General features: G+C 39.3%; 1 protein-coding gene across 3 annotated transcripts in view; it reads left to right on the top strand.

Moving 5' to 3' along the window:
• Nucleotides 1–17177, top strand: part of ST6GAL2 (ST6 beta-galactoside alpha-2,6-sialyltransferase 2) — a 178799-nt gene that overhangs the window by 51787 nt on the left and 109835 nt on the right. For 2 of the 3 annotated variants that reach the window (XM_026794017.2, XM_074535879.1), the window contains exon 2: nucleotides 10373–10438. The exons of the other annotated variant lie outside the window; for it this stretch is intronic. The gene's annotated coding sequence lies outside the window, so the exon portion shown is untranslated. The remainder of the gene's footprint in view (nucleotides 1–10372; nucleotides 10439–17177) is intronic. 3 annotated transcript variants of the gene reach the window in all.

Raw genomic sequence — 17177 nt, 5'->3', positions numbered from 1 at the left:
AAAAGATGTTCTTGAATATCGTTGTGGTTTTTACTACAGGATCTTGAGCTTCTACAGAAAAAGTCTCTGTCTCTTTGTCCAGTCCTCCACAACTCTGACAGTTAATGCTTCCTAGAAGGTTTTCTGCTCTCTTCTTCTCACTCCTCATGGTTTTAGGAGACCTGATCCACATTGCCCTTTTGAAAACAAAAAAACAAAAAAAAAAACCCAAACAAACAAAAAAACCACAAACAAAAACCCAAACAAAAATAAAACCAAACAAGAACACAAACAAGAAATCCTTCAAAATTTCTTCTGAAGTAGTCACACTCTTTTCTCTTTTTTCGCTCTGCACCATATTTTGAGTTTATGCTTTAAGGGGATTCTATTAACCACAGCTGTTTGTTTTGGTTGGTTGATTGGTTGGTTTTTACCAAAATACTTTCATTTCAATTATTTTTTTAGCTGGCATTTTAATAGCCAGCAATTATATCTGAGGGAGTCCTAATGCTGAATTTATTGAAAAATGTGTGGTGGTAACAATGTGACACTAGGATTGCAAACATAAATAATTTTCTACATATTTTACATATTTTATATATATTTTCTATATTTTTTTCATTCATATAATCAATATAATTTCATTTTTTATATATTTTACATCAGGTAACTTCTGGAAATCTCCTTGAAAAAAAAAAGCAGCGCTTCTTGCATCAAGGACACTAATTCAGAATTTTGAAGCAGAAACATATTTATGAAGGACACAAGACTGTTAAATAGTCAACCCCTTTCCAAGGCAAAGCAGCCTAGTGAAAGTCTAATGCTTACTTTATATCTCAAGATAATCCACTGATCACTGTGGATTTTAATTCCATTCTGTGTTAGAGATTGTGCATAAATTTCACTCAAATACAGATGAAAAAAACACCTGACATTGAAAAGAGTGTCTGCTCTTAAATCTGTATGGGAAGCACAGAGGGATCAGGTTCCTTTAAAGACACTGTAAACTGATATGAGGCTCAACAAATCCCAGTGCCAGATCCTTTATGTGGGTCACAACCATCCCAGACAGTGTTACAGGCTGGGGCTGAGTGCCTGGGAAGCTGCCCAGTGGAAAAGGACCTGGGTGTGCTGGTGGCAGCAGCTGGATATGAGCCAGCAGTGCCCAGGTGCCCCAGAAGGCCAATGGCATCCTGGCCTGGATCAGCAATGGTGTGGCAGCAGGAGCAGGGCAGGGATTGTCCCCCTGTACTCAGCACTGGTGAGGCCACACCTCAAATCCTGTGCTCACTTTTGATCCCTCACTTCAAGAAGGACATTGTGGGACTGGAGCCTTTCCAGAGAAGGGCATCAGAGCTGGGGAAGGGTCAGGAGCACAAATCTCATGAGGAGCGGCTGAGGGAGCTAGGATTGTTCAGCCTGGAGAAAAGGGGGCTCAGAGGGGACGTTACTGCTCTCTACAACTCCCTGAAGGGAGGTTGGTAGCCAAGTGGGGGTTGGCCTATTCTTACAAATGTCAAGCATTAAGACAAGAGGAGATGGCCTCAAGTTACATCAGAGGAGCTTTAGTTTGGATATTAGAAAACATTTATTCACTGAGAGGATTGTCAATCACGGGAACGGGCTGCCCAGGAAAGTGGTGCATTCACCACCCCAGGAGATAGTTAAAAGATATGGATGTGGCACTTGGGGACATGGTGTAAGGCTAGACTTGGCAGTGCTGGCTTAATGGGTGGATTTGATGATCTTGACGGTCTTTTCCAGCCTAAACAATTCTATGATTCTGTGGTGTTCTTGAAAGACTAAGCTCCTCTTTCCTGGGCATTCCAGCCACAGGGATTCTTTTACATTTCTCTGAGATCAGTAACATTTTAAAATCTTTAATGTGGCTTTTAGTATGCTGGAGGCATATTAATAACTCATAATATTTTCCTACCCATCTGTAAGTTTTGAATCGAAGAGGCAGACTTAATTTCCTAAATGTACCAAGAATAGAAAGTTTGGATGGTTTCTTTTTGCCTTCACGAGCTCAACACCTTTTTGTTTCATACAAAATATGAGGAACTAATTTCACAGAATTAACTTGAAAATCCTTTTCTGAATAATTCATTCTGGAACATCTGGCTGACTCATAGAGACTTTGTTGCTGCAAGAAACTTCCAAGTAGAGATTGCTCTGATCATATCTGCATTTCCTTTGATTGTCAATATGATGGACAGGTTTCACACTGGTTTGTGCAAATATATAGTAGCTGTGCCAATGAAATTTACTCAGAATGTGCCTAATGTTGTGTGAACTACAAAACTTCTACTGAAAGCTTGATTTTTGCTGTCATTGAACTCAGAGAGGAAGGAATAACTTCGTTCTTATGACTAAGGGTGCTAGCTTGACTTTCCATTATCCATATGAGGCCATTTATAAACCTCTTTTTAATATTTAATTGATTTAAAATATTTATTTCTAACCTGATACAGCACAGGCATTTTGCAATTCCTGTGTAGAAACAAAATAAATTTATCGTTCAAGTTAATTAAACAGAGAAAAGTAAGAGATGCTAAAAATACTGTTTGATGCAATTTTATAAGCAAATCAATTTACCATATGAAGAGGTGTCTCCCCAGATCCATGCTCTGAAGTGGTGTTTTGCAATCTGTAAAAATGCCTACAGAGAAGCACCCAAATCAGCTTTACTGCTGACTTTTGAAATCTCACTCATTTCTTGGTGTCATCTCTCAGTTGCAAATCAGTGCATTATGCAACCAGTGTTTGCTGCTCTCTGATTGACCCCTCTGCCCCAAATCATACACAACATCCAGCTGTTCATGGCACTGCAGGAGTTACAATTCCAATTAAAACTCTATCATGTGACTTATGTGAAGTATGAAGGTGAGACTTAATATATATTAACATTGGCTTTTTATTTCCCTCATGCATTAATTGTTCTTGGCTGCAGGATCAGCTCCTGAGTACCACATGTTTGTTACAGACACCATGGGCTAGAACATGGTGCACACAGAGACAAGACTTGTAAACTGGTTAAAGGGTGTACTGGCAAAAGAGCTTTTGTGTCCAGGCACTGGGCAGCTGATGGATGGGCTCAAGTGCCGTGTGCAGTATGGGCTGGCCTGCACAAAGCTGTTGGGAACATGAGGGGTGCCCAGTAGGAGCTTCTGGTTGTCTCCTACGTTCAGCAGTCCACAGGTCAGGCAGCATGCGGGATCTCACACCAAACCTGGCTGGGTCCCACATTCTCCTCCCTCCTGACCTCCAAGGGCACTGGTAAGCAGAGTGCCCACTCTGCCTGCTCACCATCCTGTGCCAGGGCAGAGGCCGAGCCTGGGTATCTTTCTGCTTTTCACAGCAATCCCCATGACCAAGCTAGTGTAATTGACAGCTTTGTTAGGTCTAGACTATTCAGTCAGGTCTAACCTCTGCAGATGCCTTTCCTGCAGTAAGCTCTGCCTGTCACCCAGTGAACAAAAGGGGATCTCATGAGCAGGCCAGATGACAGGACTAAACTGAGTGCCTGTGGCTGAGGGGTAGTGAATTAAATTGACTACAAGAAGGATTCTGGAGGCTTGAAAATAATGACTTTCATTAGAACTATGACTGTTTCCTTCCTTGTAATTACGAAGTGAAGCAGCTCAATGCTGATCCAAACTCATCAAGGCACTCCCACCTTGAAAAACTGAAACCTTGAGAAGGCCAGACTCTGCCACAGGGATGCTGGGCAAGGTAGGGAGTGGGAGAAATCTTTAACAACTGGAAAGGAGGTTAAACAACACATTGGAGGCAGTAGCAGCTGCCTCTTCCCCCTTATTGAGGCAAAAACCCTCAAATCCAGTCTGTAGCAAACATATCCTGCCCGTCTGAGTGGCTGTGTATTCTTCTGAAACACTAGCTGTAGCACAAAAATTAAATTCTCATCCTGGAAAATATACACCAGCAAATGTTTTTGTTTGTGAGAAGTTGCATAAATGTTTGTAAAGAGAAATAGGTCAGAGGAGATGCAGCCTATAAAACTTCAGAAGCCCTATTACTGAAGTCATTGTGCAAAGAAGCACTACCTAGACTTCAGAAAATGATCATAAAATTGCAAAAATCCTCATTAAACTGAAATACTGTCCCAGCAAAGAGCTTTTTTTATCAGACATGCTTTTAAGAGTGCTGATAAACACTGAAAGGAAGAAGCTGCAGGAAGAAGGGTTTGAAGTAAATGTGATTCAAGTGCTACCTATTACTGTTATAACATTTGACAAGTTTGAGCAAGAAATGTAAAATGACCCAACTTCACAGCAGCTTGAAAGAATTATCTTAGACTGAGGCTAACAAGAAATAGCCTCAGCACCATAGATAATACAAAAAGCATTGGGATTATGGAGATGAAATAGTTCTGTGTGATAAGATTTTTTACCAGAAAAAAGATTGTCACAATAGGGTATCATAAAAAGGTCAGCACTGTGGCACAAAATCCACATGGGATGTTGAATAGAGCAGAGCTCACATTGTCTGCTGCTGGTCACAGAAAGGAGCCTGAAGAGAAACCTGTCCTGGCGCAAGCAGTAATGCTGGAGACAATGTACCAAAGGGTGAAATCTAAGTACACTCAGGGAAAACATGTCAGAGAGCCAGCATCTCCCTGTTTAATTCCCGATTGCCCCAAGGCCATGATGGCACAGTCTGAATTAAAAAGACTTTGCATCCTGAATACTTGAATCCATGGTAATTGAATCTAACAAGATGCTTTACATATTTTTCCTTGAGATAATCAGTTTCAGAAGTGAGCAGGAAAAGAAAAAAAAACCCTTTAAACTCTTGAGCTAAATACATTAAAGGTAAGCAGACCTGAAATCATGGCAGAAGAGCCCTATGCCAGGCAGGGGGAATAAAGGATATAAAAGATGAACACTCATGTGCTAGAGGTAGAAGAGTCTTATATAATAGGACTCTTTTTTTTGTTTGTTTGTTTGTTTTTTGTTGTTTTTTTTTTTTGTAAAAACACTGTTGCATTGGCATTAAGGCTATTGTATGCCAGTTTCTTTTCCTTTTTATTTTTCTGATTTTTTGACATGGAAATATTTGCTCTGGTGCAAGACAGTTTCTGTATCATTGTACCTATCCCAATTCTAGGAAAAAAACCCTGTTTCTGTTAATCCTGGTGCTCACACACTGTCTGTTACCAACCAAATCCCTGGTTGCAGGTATTCATATTCTTCTTAATTCATTTTGAGGACTCAAAATCCTATTTTTATCCTCCCTTTTAGTTATATAAGGCATTTTAGGTTGGGCAAACTCAAAGAGAATCCCTAATCAACTCCTGTATGAGGCACCACAGCATTTGTGAATTCTGTTTTGCAGCAAGAGGGGAAGTACAGGAATCCCTAATCACGTTAATAAGGTGCTAGAGACAGAGAAAATATTTCTAAAAACAACGACAAAGTCCCTCCCCCAAAGATACTCATGTAAATGTCAGAAGTTTCAAGCAAGCACTCACAATGATGGATAACACTGCTCATGTAATTGGAAGTGCTTTCAGCACTACATAAATAAACATTTTCCAGCACTGATATGTATTGGATTGGCAAAAGTTAAGCAGCTGTGTAAGACAGATCTGACAAGGATCTAGAGTGCAGAGCAGCCTGAATAAGCAATCCTCATTATGTTTGATTCCAAGATTTCAGTATGTGATATATTTTGCCTACTGTTTCCATACTGTAGCTCAAAATGTCTCCTCTGCTTCTCCCCAGTCCTAGAAAGAAAGAATATAAAAAAATAAAATTTCAAATAAATAAATAATTAGCAGTTATATTGTCATTACCACAAATATGAGCATTTATTAGGAAATTACCCGAGTTCATTGAAAATAACTTTTGGCCTATCACTGCTGCTGCTCTTGTGGGGCAAGATACACTCAAGTGTAAATCAGTTTTGGGAGAAAGCTGCCTTGGAGTAGAGAACAAGTCAGGCCATTCAGTGTCACTTTATACATTTATTTTATATTAATTTTGTCACTTTTATTAATTTTTTGTCACTTTATTATATTTATTTTATATTAATATTTGGCAGTACTCAGACTGTTACATTATTTTGACAGGTGTATTGAAAAAATCCCACTTCATTTCAAACTAATTTCATTAATCACTTTTTTTCTTTTAGTTTTGAAAATATACAGTATCTGAACTATTTTAAAGTGCTGTAGAACTTCACTACATTTTTCCTGATTACTACCATCTCCTCTACTATTGGGCTGCCAGGATCACGTTGAGCACATTGGAACCATCGTGACTCTAGTGGATTTCATTAAAGAATAAGGTCCAATTTTGTGTTACTGCTATGAAAAATACTTGAAACAAACAAATATGAGGAATGGATAGATTTAGATATAAGTCAAATGATTTTATTAATTCTTATTCACTAGATCTGATTCATATTATTCACTTAAATGAAATAAACTTCCCTACATTCTTGGCTTTGTTATCCCATTTATCCACATCCTGCCATTTGGCATTCCTTTTTGATAGGATAAGCCTTTTGAGATTTACTAGATTTTCCAAATTGATGTCCATGTCTCTCACTCATGTAATTATACCAAGTGTACAACCCAGCAGCCAGTCCCAGTGGCTCAGGTATCAAGCGATTACCTCCAGTGCCCCTTATCTGACGTTTGAGAACAGCGGCGTGTCATTTGTCATTCCCTCATCTCCCCCTTTCCCAAGGCCCCTCTAAAATTCCTCAAATCTGTTTCCAGTCTTGACTAATTAAAAATACTTTGTGTTCTCTGCAAATGTCATCACCTCAGGGTTCTGGTGCTTGAAGAAGAATCAGCTTATATGTCTGTATTCTTTCTAAGCATCCACTCCTGGCCATTATTGAAACACCAGGCTAAAAATATTTTTTTCCAACAAGAACAGTTATTCTTACAGTCACCCATTGCCACCACTATCCTTGGTCATCACTTGTTTCACCAGATGAAGTAGGTGAGACCCTGAGAGTGTGTGTCTGCAAAAGGCTGCTTGGCAATGTAAATGGGGAAGCTGTGATTCAGCAGCAGCTCCTTTTCTCAGCAAATGCATAGAAAACACAGGACCATCTCACCAAAACTCATAATGAGCTTAGGCCATGCTCAGGAAATCATTTACTGAATTCAAACTCCAAAGAAAAATGGAGAATATGCAAAGGAGTATTTGAACATAGGCAGAAGACACCCACCATGAAAAAAATGTCAGTCTCACACAGTTCCAGTTTTTGGTTACAATATTTTGGTTACAATATTACCAAGCAGACTGACTTTTGGAGGAATATATTCTTTGCAGAGTTGTTCAGATTGTTTCTGGAAACAAATTGAAGGGCAAGAAATATTTTGATGATTTGATTTTGAGTGGAGAAATTACATCTGAACTATATGCTATCCATGCAGTCTTGTCTCTGCATTTCTGTATGTGCTATCTGCAGATGATCAGAAAATTGAGGGGATTGCTACATTCTACTAGTTAAAAAGAGACATTCTGACATTTTTTAAATTAAACTGTTCCTCACTTGTAAGTAACTTATGTTAGTTATTTAGGAAACCTTTACCCTTCATCGATCTATCATATTAATGACTATGAAAATGATTAACATTCCACAAAGAGCTCTCATCCAGTTATTACTCAATTTATTTGTAAAACCTTATGCAACTCTTTGCTTGCAAATGTAATTGTTCTGTTGAGGTTCCAGACCTGAATTATCTACAGTTTTTACAATAAGGTGATGGAAATACAATATTCCACACACTTGCCTTGCAGGAAGAGCTGAAAACACTTCATGCTAACAATAATCTTGGCTCACATTAATCATGATAGAAATCAGAAAGAGCACTGTGGTAATGGAAAATGAAGAAACACACTGGATGATTCCCTGCTTAGAGGGTTATTTCTCTAAACTAAGAGTGAGCTTTTTGATGATTTATTAAAAACCTGTCTTTGAGTCTTGAAAAACGGATAATCAGATTGTTCTGGTGCTAGGCATAAAATAGTAATTAATACTTTAGCTAAAGCTGATGCATTTCTTTTTTAAAACACTATTTGTGTTGTACATTGTTTTATTGCAGTTGTGATAAATGATACAAAGTTATATGAATGGCAGCCTTACCTTGCAAACCAAATCTATTATCTGCAACAGTCACGTTTTAATAAATCATGCCCTTTATTTTTTAAAAGCTGCACTACATATTTATAACTGTCATTATTCACCTAAATTAGCAATTCTTTCTGACCTCCTATTAAATCTATGTTTATGTTTTCCCAGATTTTTTTGTCAGATAGGTGCTTACTTGTACATACAATGTCATATTTGTGTAGAAGCTCTCCACAGCAACAAATGAGCTCTTGAGGGTAAGAAAGCAGTGAAGTTCAACTTTGATTTACAAAAACAAATCAATCTTGTCCACTTTTTTGATAGTAACTTTGATAAGATTTATAGTTCAGCTCTGTTGTCATTTGCTTCTCCTACAATTGTCATAGAAAATTTACCCTTATCTTTCAGAGAAGTTCTGCTGTCTGGAACTCCTATGTGTACCCCAGGTACACCAGCCTCTGTGCTGGATTTCTTCTTATCATCTGCCTGGGACAAACTTTGAAAATTCAGTGATCTGCCACTGAGGAGTGGCACCTATCAATGGAGCTGTAGTTGGGAGGTCTTTTTCTGCCAGCACTAGAGCTATTTCTCCTCTTCTAATGGGCACCACTTAATTTTCCTTCCATGCTGCTCCATTTGGATGGTGGAAGTTGCCTGGTCAGGTACTCCTCCCCTTGCTGCTCTGAATTCAGAACCTGTGAGAACATAATTCTCATCAGTGTGGAGGAGGAAAAGAACTTTGCCCAGGAAGGTCCCTATCTGAGAGCTACTAGAACAACCCCAAATGATGTGCTATTTCTCATTTAAAATGTGTCAATTTTAAAGATCTTTGCTGCTGCATTTCAGGATCAGTTTTAGTACTTTCTTCCAAAGAAAACATAGAGTAGGCATAAAAACTTTTTAATATAGTGTGGCAGAGTAACTGAAGTTCCTAAATTTCACTGCTATCCATTTTATTCTGCTGACTGGTGCTCGTTTAGGTATGATCATCTTTGTTTTAATCCCTTCAGGTTTGTCTCTGTGAAATAGCCATATGCTACACTTTCATGCTATTTCCACTATTTCCATGATCCTGTTTTTCAGCTTCCTCTTTCAGCCTGGTAGACCTATTCATTTTCTCTATTTCCTCATCATCATCCCAAGAATTTCCTGGAAGCACAATGCATTGTCCTAAAAGACCAACCCAACTAGTACAAGTGGAAATTATAAGCCTCCAACCTTCTTGGTAGTTTGCTCATTAACCAGTGAGCTTGTGTCTATTTTGGATTTCATTTTGAGACTGAGCCATCTCTTTGCTTCAACTTAAGAAAAGAATTGTCACACTACAGAAATAGTGGGATCAAAAGAACTTGCTTGCACTGAGCAGTTGCCTCTAACTTTCATCCATACTCTCCCTGACAGGTGTGCATTCCTGTTGTCTATTAATGGTGGGATAACTCACTGGAAGTTCAAATGCTCTATCTCTGGCAATAGCTGGAATTCAATATATTTGATAATTCTACCTTTCTGCCATTAAGTTAAAATTGGTCAACACATTCTAAAGTTATATGTCCAGCTCACGGACACAAAAAAGCACAGGCAGTATAGCAGGATAAGTCTTGTTTGCTTAGAAAAACAGGGTATAGTTACCATTTCTCTTTCTGTTGTACAAGTTAAATTTCTTTCTCTTATTCCCCCTTGCTATAATATAGAGCAGATAACTTCTTGCTACAGGTCTTTAAACATTCAGTCGTACACGCACCAGAAAACCACAGTGAAATGCTCACTACTTTTAGTGAAAAACTTGTTCAGATGTTATAGAAAAAAAAGGCTAGATTAAGCTAGACAGGCTGTTCTTTTGGGGTTTTTTGAGATGCTTATGGGACAAACAGTGTTTTCAAATTATTATCACTGCCCTTTCTCTGTAAATCCTAAACTCTCTCAGCTGTATGTAGCTATGACCCTTTATGTGACCTCTCAGAGTTTAAAACCTATTGTTTTCTTTACGCAATTTTTTATCCTAGCACATTATTGTTTATAAACATATGCTCTGTTTTCAAACATATCACTCAATCAAAATCTCCAGAACATTTTTTCTATATCACAATTCATGAATAACAGTATTTTCACCTTTTGAAACACCAACACCTGCAAAAAATGAAAATAAGTTTCCAGTATGTGAAAATATTGTAGCATTTTGTATTTCATTAAAATTATAGGCAGACAAGTAATATTTTTTTATAATTTTTGCATGATTTTACATAGTGGTTAAACTCAATTTTTTACCATTTTCCCTCAGGTCAGGTTGCAGTTACCTTTCAAATGGTACAGGGCACCTTGTCTTCCCAGGACACAGAGGAGCAGGGTAAGTGGGTGGCTGTGTAACCCTGTTGTTCTCTAACTAAGACTGCAGTGGGATTTTTTCAGTGTGAAAAACCTGCTGGTGAAAGTGTTCTGCCAGACTACAGCAGCAGCACACACAGGGCTGAGTCTGTTAGAGGGTAAACTTGGCTTTGTTGTCTCCTCTGGACTTGAAAAATATCACTGGAATAAATGGAGTCTCCTGGGATCCTAGCAGTAAAACTAAGGAGTGGGTGCTGGCCTCTGGGTTTTATCAGGATTTTCAAACCTTCCTGTATTTTCCACAAAGTCCCCTAAATATGGAAATTGTTCTTGCCAGCCTTGTTGGCTTTGGCAATGTTTGGCTGTTATGCCAAAGCAATGTCGAAGCATTCCAGAGAGGAACACTAAAACAAGCAAAATATATGTAATTTCCTGGTATTAAACCAGAGCTTTTTAGTATCTCTTTAGCTTTAACACTCTGATAATCTTTGATCAATTCTCTTCTTTTTTTCCTTTTGCAAGAGTAACATTCAGCTACTTCATTGTCAGAAAGTTTATTATCAGATAGGAAAAGGCAGTGCTAATGAATTGCTTACAACAAATATAATACTGAAACTATCAGCAACAAAAATACTTTGTGATTTGAGGCACTTCTGCAAAATTGCTATTAGATTCTCTTTACTGCAGGCCAAGTGAGAGAATGTCAGACTTCTCATTTCAAATATCTGATGTAGTTACATGCATTTTCTTCTTCCTGAAGCTTCCTCCTTGTGTGAATATTTGTACTGACTGTCCTTCAGAGTGGCTAACACAGAGTTTCTAGTTTTGCAGCTTTACATAAAAGTACTGTTAGGATTTAAGATATGCCATATTTGCCAAAAATCCAATAGTATTTTCCCATAAATACATGAAATCAAACACTTCCTGAGCTGAATGTCTAGCATGTGTGTGCCATCATGCTATTTATATTACTGTGCTCCTGTTAATGAATACATAAGCATATGTTTTGTTTCAGATAAGAATCAAGCTGATAAATATTTATCTGACTATCCTTCATGCTTAGGCTGTCACTACAGTAAAGAAAAGCAAAGCAAAGTTAAATATTGTGCATAAGGTGCCACCCTTTGCCTATTCAGCCCCTACCCTGTTCAGGGCAAGGACTGGAGATGAAGTTATGACAATGCTTTGGAGCTCTGGTCTCTGACTGATATTACTATAGCAAAAATAGAGACACAGATATCAATTCTGCCAAACATAGACATGTAGCTGGTGACCTCATCTGCTGGCCACAACAGCAGAAATGTCTGGCCACAGACTACAAAGATGGTAAGAATAAAATGAAGAAAGCAAATGAGAAATCAAGTGGAAAATCCTAGAGATCACAGAGTGGGGGAATGGTGAATAAACCAATAAATGTTTCAAGCATACCAGGAGCAAGAGGTCAGTAAGAGATATAGAAATGTTCTTTGAGAAGGAACAAGTAATTTATTGACACAAAAAAATATTTCCTAGGCAGCACACTATCTCCAAAAATTGGTCCTTTTATCTATGAAGTGGGATGGAGAGAAGTCAGAAACAGTCAATGACATTCTTGCAAGGATGAAAAGGGAGGAAAGTAAAAATTTAAGCTCTGCAAAAGAAGGGATTAAATATACATCTATTCCAAGAAAATCTAGTGTACAATAAAATATTAAGTATGATAGGAAATTAGTCACATCAGTTGGATGTGAAAGGATTTTTTTAGTATGTAAACCATGCATTTGGATTCTGAAGACCAAGAGCATGAAAAGAAGAAGTACCACCTTTAGTTTCATCATCCAGTGTATTCATTGTTCTATGACTGTGAGCAAACTCTTCCTTGCTGGCATAGCTTCCATTCTGCATAGTCAACAGCCTGCTTTTTATGAAATCTGATGTTACTGTTTGAATGAAGGATGCTGAGTGATTGACAGATGCCGAATGCTTTTCTTCCACATTTTATGTCATCTTTAATGCCATCACATCTGTCTGCATGTGCATGTTGCATTCTTATGTGGGTGTGGGTGTGTCTTGGCATTACCATAAGGAACTGGAAAATTTCACTTTGGAAACAGGAGATGCTCAGCAGTAACCTGATAGTCTAAACCATCAGTGAATATGTAGGACCCCTATTCTGCCTGACCACAAGTTTTGATATAGGTTTCCTATCTCACACATGAGTGTCCTGGGCTATTAGTTCTGCTGTTGTAGACCTTTTTCATGGAGGTTATATTCAACCTTTATTATATCTGAAAAAAAAAAAAAGAGAAAAAGGTCTCCAAACTTCCCACTGTCAGCATGCACCAATAATGTGCCAAGGGGTCCAGGTTCATTCCTGTGTGTTTTAGTATGTGTGCGCAGTGGTTTGTGTTCAATATGCTCAGAGCCCTAAACAAACATATAGTGGATCACTGTTTCTAGCAGAGATGTGGAAAGACTGGAGCATCCCAGGGAAGCAGTTCATACCTGCATCTCTCAGCTGCCACAGCCATGTTGTCACACAAGATCAAGCTGAAATGCCTCTTGCTTTGCATGGAACCCCTGCTGGAGACCTGAAAGATCTTCTCTAGCAGCAATTTAGCAAAGAAGCTGCACTTTCCAGCGTCTGAACTCAACAGGAACCATAGTCCCAAGCAGTTTGTTATTCACAGTCGTGTAATCAAGGGTTTCTTTGTAATGTGTGCCTACACCCTACAGTTTTTGGCATTTCTGGAACATTTTCACAGAAAGGTAGGCATCTGATGTTACATCTGCTTCCTCTGCACCTGTCTGTGCATCCTTTGATATCTATAACTGTCTAAAAATGAAGATTTTCTCTCCTTTCCTGGCACTGCAACAAATCCTGGTGCTGCAGTTACTCCTCTGCATGTCATGAGAGGTGCTCACTCATGCTCAGTGATAAGTTACCCTTGGTACTCAGTGAAAAGTTACTCGTGGTACTCAGTGCAAGGAACCTGGCAGACAAAGCAGAAAGAGGGCACTGAAAACACTCTCAGGGGGAGGCAGCTTTGCCAGATGAGGGCAAGGTGGGTGCTAAAAATATTGGAATGGGCAGAACACATACACGTAGACGGGAAAATGCAGGTACCTCTAGACCAAAGAAAGGTATATGTTTTAAATTTGACACATCAAATCCTCACCCAGCATGGTGTGCTTGATAATGGAAAGGAAATTTACAGTTAATTGTGAATCACAGCAGTCATGTCCCACTTTTGCTTCAACTATTAAAGATGGATGAGTTAATTACCACCTATTTATCCAGCAGAAAGATTCACAATATAAAATACTCTCATGGAAAACAAAGTCAGCATGGTTTCCATCTCCTGTCCTTAATGCAAGAGAATCAGAGAATTGTAGGCTAGACCATGTGATCAATAATTGCCAAAGTGGAATAAAAATACAGCCAGAAAACATGACTATTTGCTTTGAAAGTTTCCATGAAAACATCTCACACAGAACTGCAAAGAAAAAATATTCTGAGGTTTTTTGAGTGGGAGACAATTTTCCAAAAATACTGTAATTTTACAGTAATTTTGCTCGTGGAATAACAGAAATTTGGCAAAAAATGTTTTTCACAAATTTTGCTCCTTACTTCATCTTCATTGATTGCATAAATATGGTCTTTCAAGTACAAAATAGGCATGCAGCACCATTACCTGGTGGCCAAATGCTCCCACAGAGGCCACCACAACCCGGGGGTCACCAAGCAGTTGAAGGCAGGCACAGACTCAGCATCCCTGAGCCAGCTTTGAGTTCAGGCCTGATGTTGATACCTACATTACACTGCCACTCTTGCTGTTTCCCAGCCCTCAGACTCTATGTACCAAATATCTGGGCAATAAATTAATATTTTCACCTCCATGACTGCTGTGATGAGAGAGTTTAAGGTTGGTGCAGATTTAAATGGACCAGACACCCTAGACCTGTGGTATTTTCTGAGGTCCCTGACAAAGGGAGGAATGATGAATCTGACTCCATGTTTTTAGAAGACTAATTTATTATTTTATGAGACTATATTATATAAAAGAATACTATACTAAATTATATTAAAGAATACAGAAAGGATAGAGACAAAAGGCTAAAAGATAATAATGAAAACTCGTGACTCCTTCCAGACTCCCAACACAGCCTGACCGTGACTGGTCATTAAGCCAAAACAATTCACATGTTGGATAAACCATCTCCAACCACATTCCAAAGCAGCAAAACACTGGAGAAGCAAATCAGATAATTATTGTTTCCTTTTTCTCTGAGGCTTCTAAGCTTCCCAGGGAAGAAATCCTGGGCAAAGAGATTTTTCAGAAAATATGATGGTGACACTAGACCCACCTTGGAGAGGAATGAATTTGTTAGCTCAAGTCCTGTGCTGGGATAAATGGTTGAATCTCCAGTGATGCCAGGGGGATTCAGCCACTCACACCAGCTAAGGAGCTGCCTTGCTGGGAGCATACCAGCGTGCTCTAATGAGCTGCTTTGTAACAGCAGCTGCACGGAGATCCAGAAAAGAGCCTTCCACGGCCTGGGCACAGGACTTTCAGCTGAGTTCATCTCAGTAGGAAGTATTCCTCTGCATATCTTCACATGAAAGAGCATAGCTACCTGTTGTTTTGTAGACTGAGCATGAGGAGAACTTTATATTGCCAACAGAAGGTGTGAGCATTATTCCCTTTGAAGTTGAAGGCAGAACTCTAGACTGCAGGAGCAGAAGTATCAGGAGCATCATTAGTAACTTTCCTGTTTCTTCAGCACACAGTTGAAAGGCTTCTGTCAAGGCAATTTTAAAACATCCCCTTTGAAATTATTTTAGATACCTTTTTTGCACTTAACCTTAGAGTTTTTCATCTGCCTTTTTTTCCAGTTCAAACTGTGAAGCATTCCCTTCATTTAAGTTCCTTATATTTATTTCCTAATATTTAAGTTTGTAACACTGATCTGGGCTTGGTTTTACAAAGTAAAATCCAAATGTGTGAGAACTATGTGAGCGAGATGACTGGATAGATAGGCAGATAGACACACAGACACTGGGATTTTCTGTCCTTATAGGTTAGCAAATCAAAACCTGGTTAACTTGTCCTATTTATTTCATATTGCTTGTATCTCCTGGTCAAGGAAGTAACCTTTTTTTCCTATTTGCTTTGAAGGTGATATCACAGAGCAGTCTAAATATCAGAAATAGAGCTGTACCCCAGCAAGTGCCAGCTGACTAAAATCTTAGGCCATTTTGCACAAAACAAAGTAGAAATGTTGATAGCTTTAAAACACCGTGGAACTGATGAAGATGCAGGATTCTGAGTGCAGATAAACTTTCTGGACTCAGGCCTATTTATGTATTAGTAGGAAATGAAGACAGCCAAGAACCACTCTGGCTTGTTCATTGCAAGGAAAAACTTCTGGTTTCGGGTATTCTCATGATAGGAAAAGACAGAGACATGCTTTTGAAACCACCACGTTGTCATCTCAAGTATGGGGGAGGGTTTGTGGGGAACAGGAGACATTTCTTGTAACCAGCGGTGCTTTTATTAAATACATGTTGTACATTCCAACTGGCTTCAATTACTTGTATGTCAGCAGTAATAAAGTATTTCTTTAGCACTTAATACAAGAAGTTCTTTGTATTTTTTAATCAGAACTGATTTCTGGAAAATACTTCACGGATAGGATAGGTCAATGTACAATATCATGCATCTCCCTGTGAATTATTTTAGTCCAAGGGTGGGTAGGAACAGAAATTTGCAGGAAAGCCCTGCTCTTCCATACCTGCCTCTCAACAACTCTGGCTTTTTTCTTGGTTTCTCTGCAGTCTGTGAGCAGTGGGTGATGCTGAAGGGGACATGAGAGAGGTCAAAACTCGTTCCACCTTGTTAATGCTGTGGCAGAGCCTATTTCAGACAAGGTAAAATCTGAGCTGACCTGCTGCTGCTCTCAGTTGCACCTGCACAGAAAAGGCAGCTGGTCTCAGCCTCTCTCATAACAGACACACATAAAACTTCATGGAATGGCAGTGGGGAGCACCTTGCTCTCATTAAAAATCCCCCTCCCAACCAATTTTTCAATGATCAGCAAAACCCTCCTTCTTCTCCTAAGAAAGAAGTTCACCTTCCAGCAGGAACAGCTTCCATAACAAGAGAATATCTGATTACACCTCCACCCTGGGACTAACAAGAAAATAAAGAAATAATGACAGAAAGACTAAAAAGTACTAGGTCATGCAGCAAGGGCATGTGTTGACCACATAAATTAGGACTGAATGGCAGACCTTTGCCACTTCAGCAGAGCTCTGCCAGAAAAATAAACCAAACAGCCTGTATTTCATAACAACAACAATAGTAAAATTCATGGCAGGGATTCTCATTCAGCTGTGCAGAGGCTGTGCAGAGGCAGACCTAAACTCCCTGAAGCCATGGCAATGCCTCCACAGCCGGCTTTGAGTCTGCTCTAGGAGAAGCACGAGAGGAAACAGAGCAGAGGTTGCCTCTGATGATCAGGAAAGGGCATGCAGGGCAAGCGCAGGATTGCTGTACTTCTGCCTAGAGGAACCTCTCCCATGTGTACCAGGACAGGAAAACCAGCATGGAAAACCAGGCACAGTGACATTAAGGGTTCATCACAAACTGAATCTCTATCCCAGCTTCAGCCTAAGAAGCTGCTTCCCCATGGCTGTGTGGCCCCATGCAGGAGTCCCCCTCTTCCTAGGCTCAGAATGGCCTGCCAAATGCAGGGGTCCAATGTGGTTTTTAATGAGA

This window comes from Zonotrichia albicollis, chromosome 2 (assembly GCF_047830755.1).
Source record: "Zonotrichia albicollis isolate bZonAlb1 chromosome 2, bZonAlb1.hap1, whole genome shotgun sequence".
NCBI classification, from domain to species: Eukaryota; Metazoa; Chordata; class Aves; order Passeriformes; family Passerellidae; genus Zonotrichia; species Zonotrichia albicollis.
Note: the sequence above shows the minus strand (reverse complement) of the source record. Positions and strands in the feature narration are given on the sequence as shown.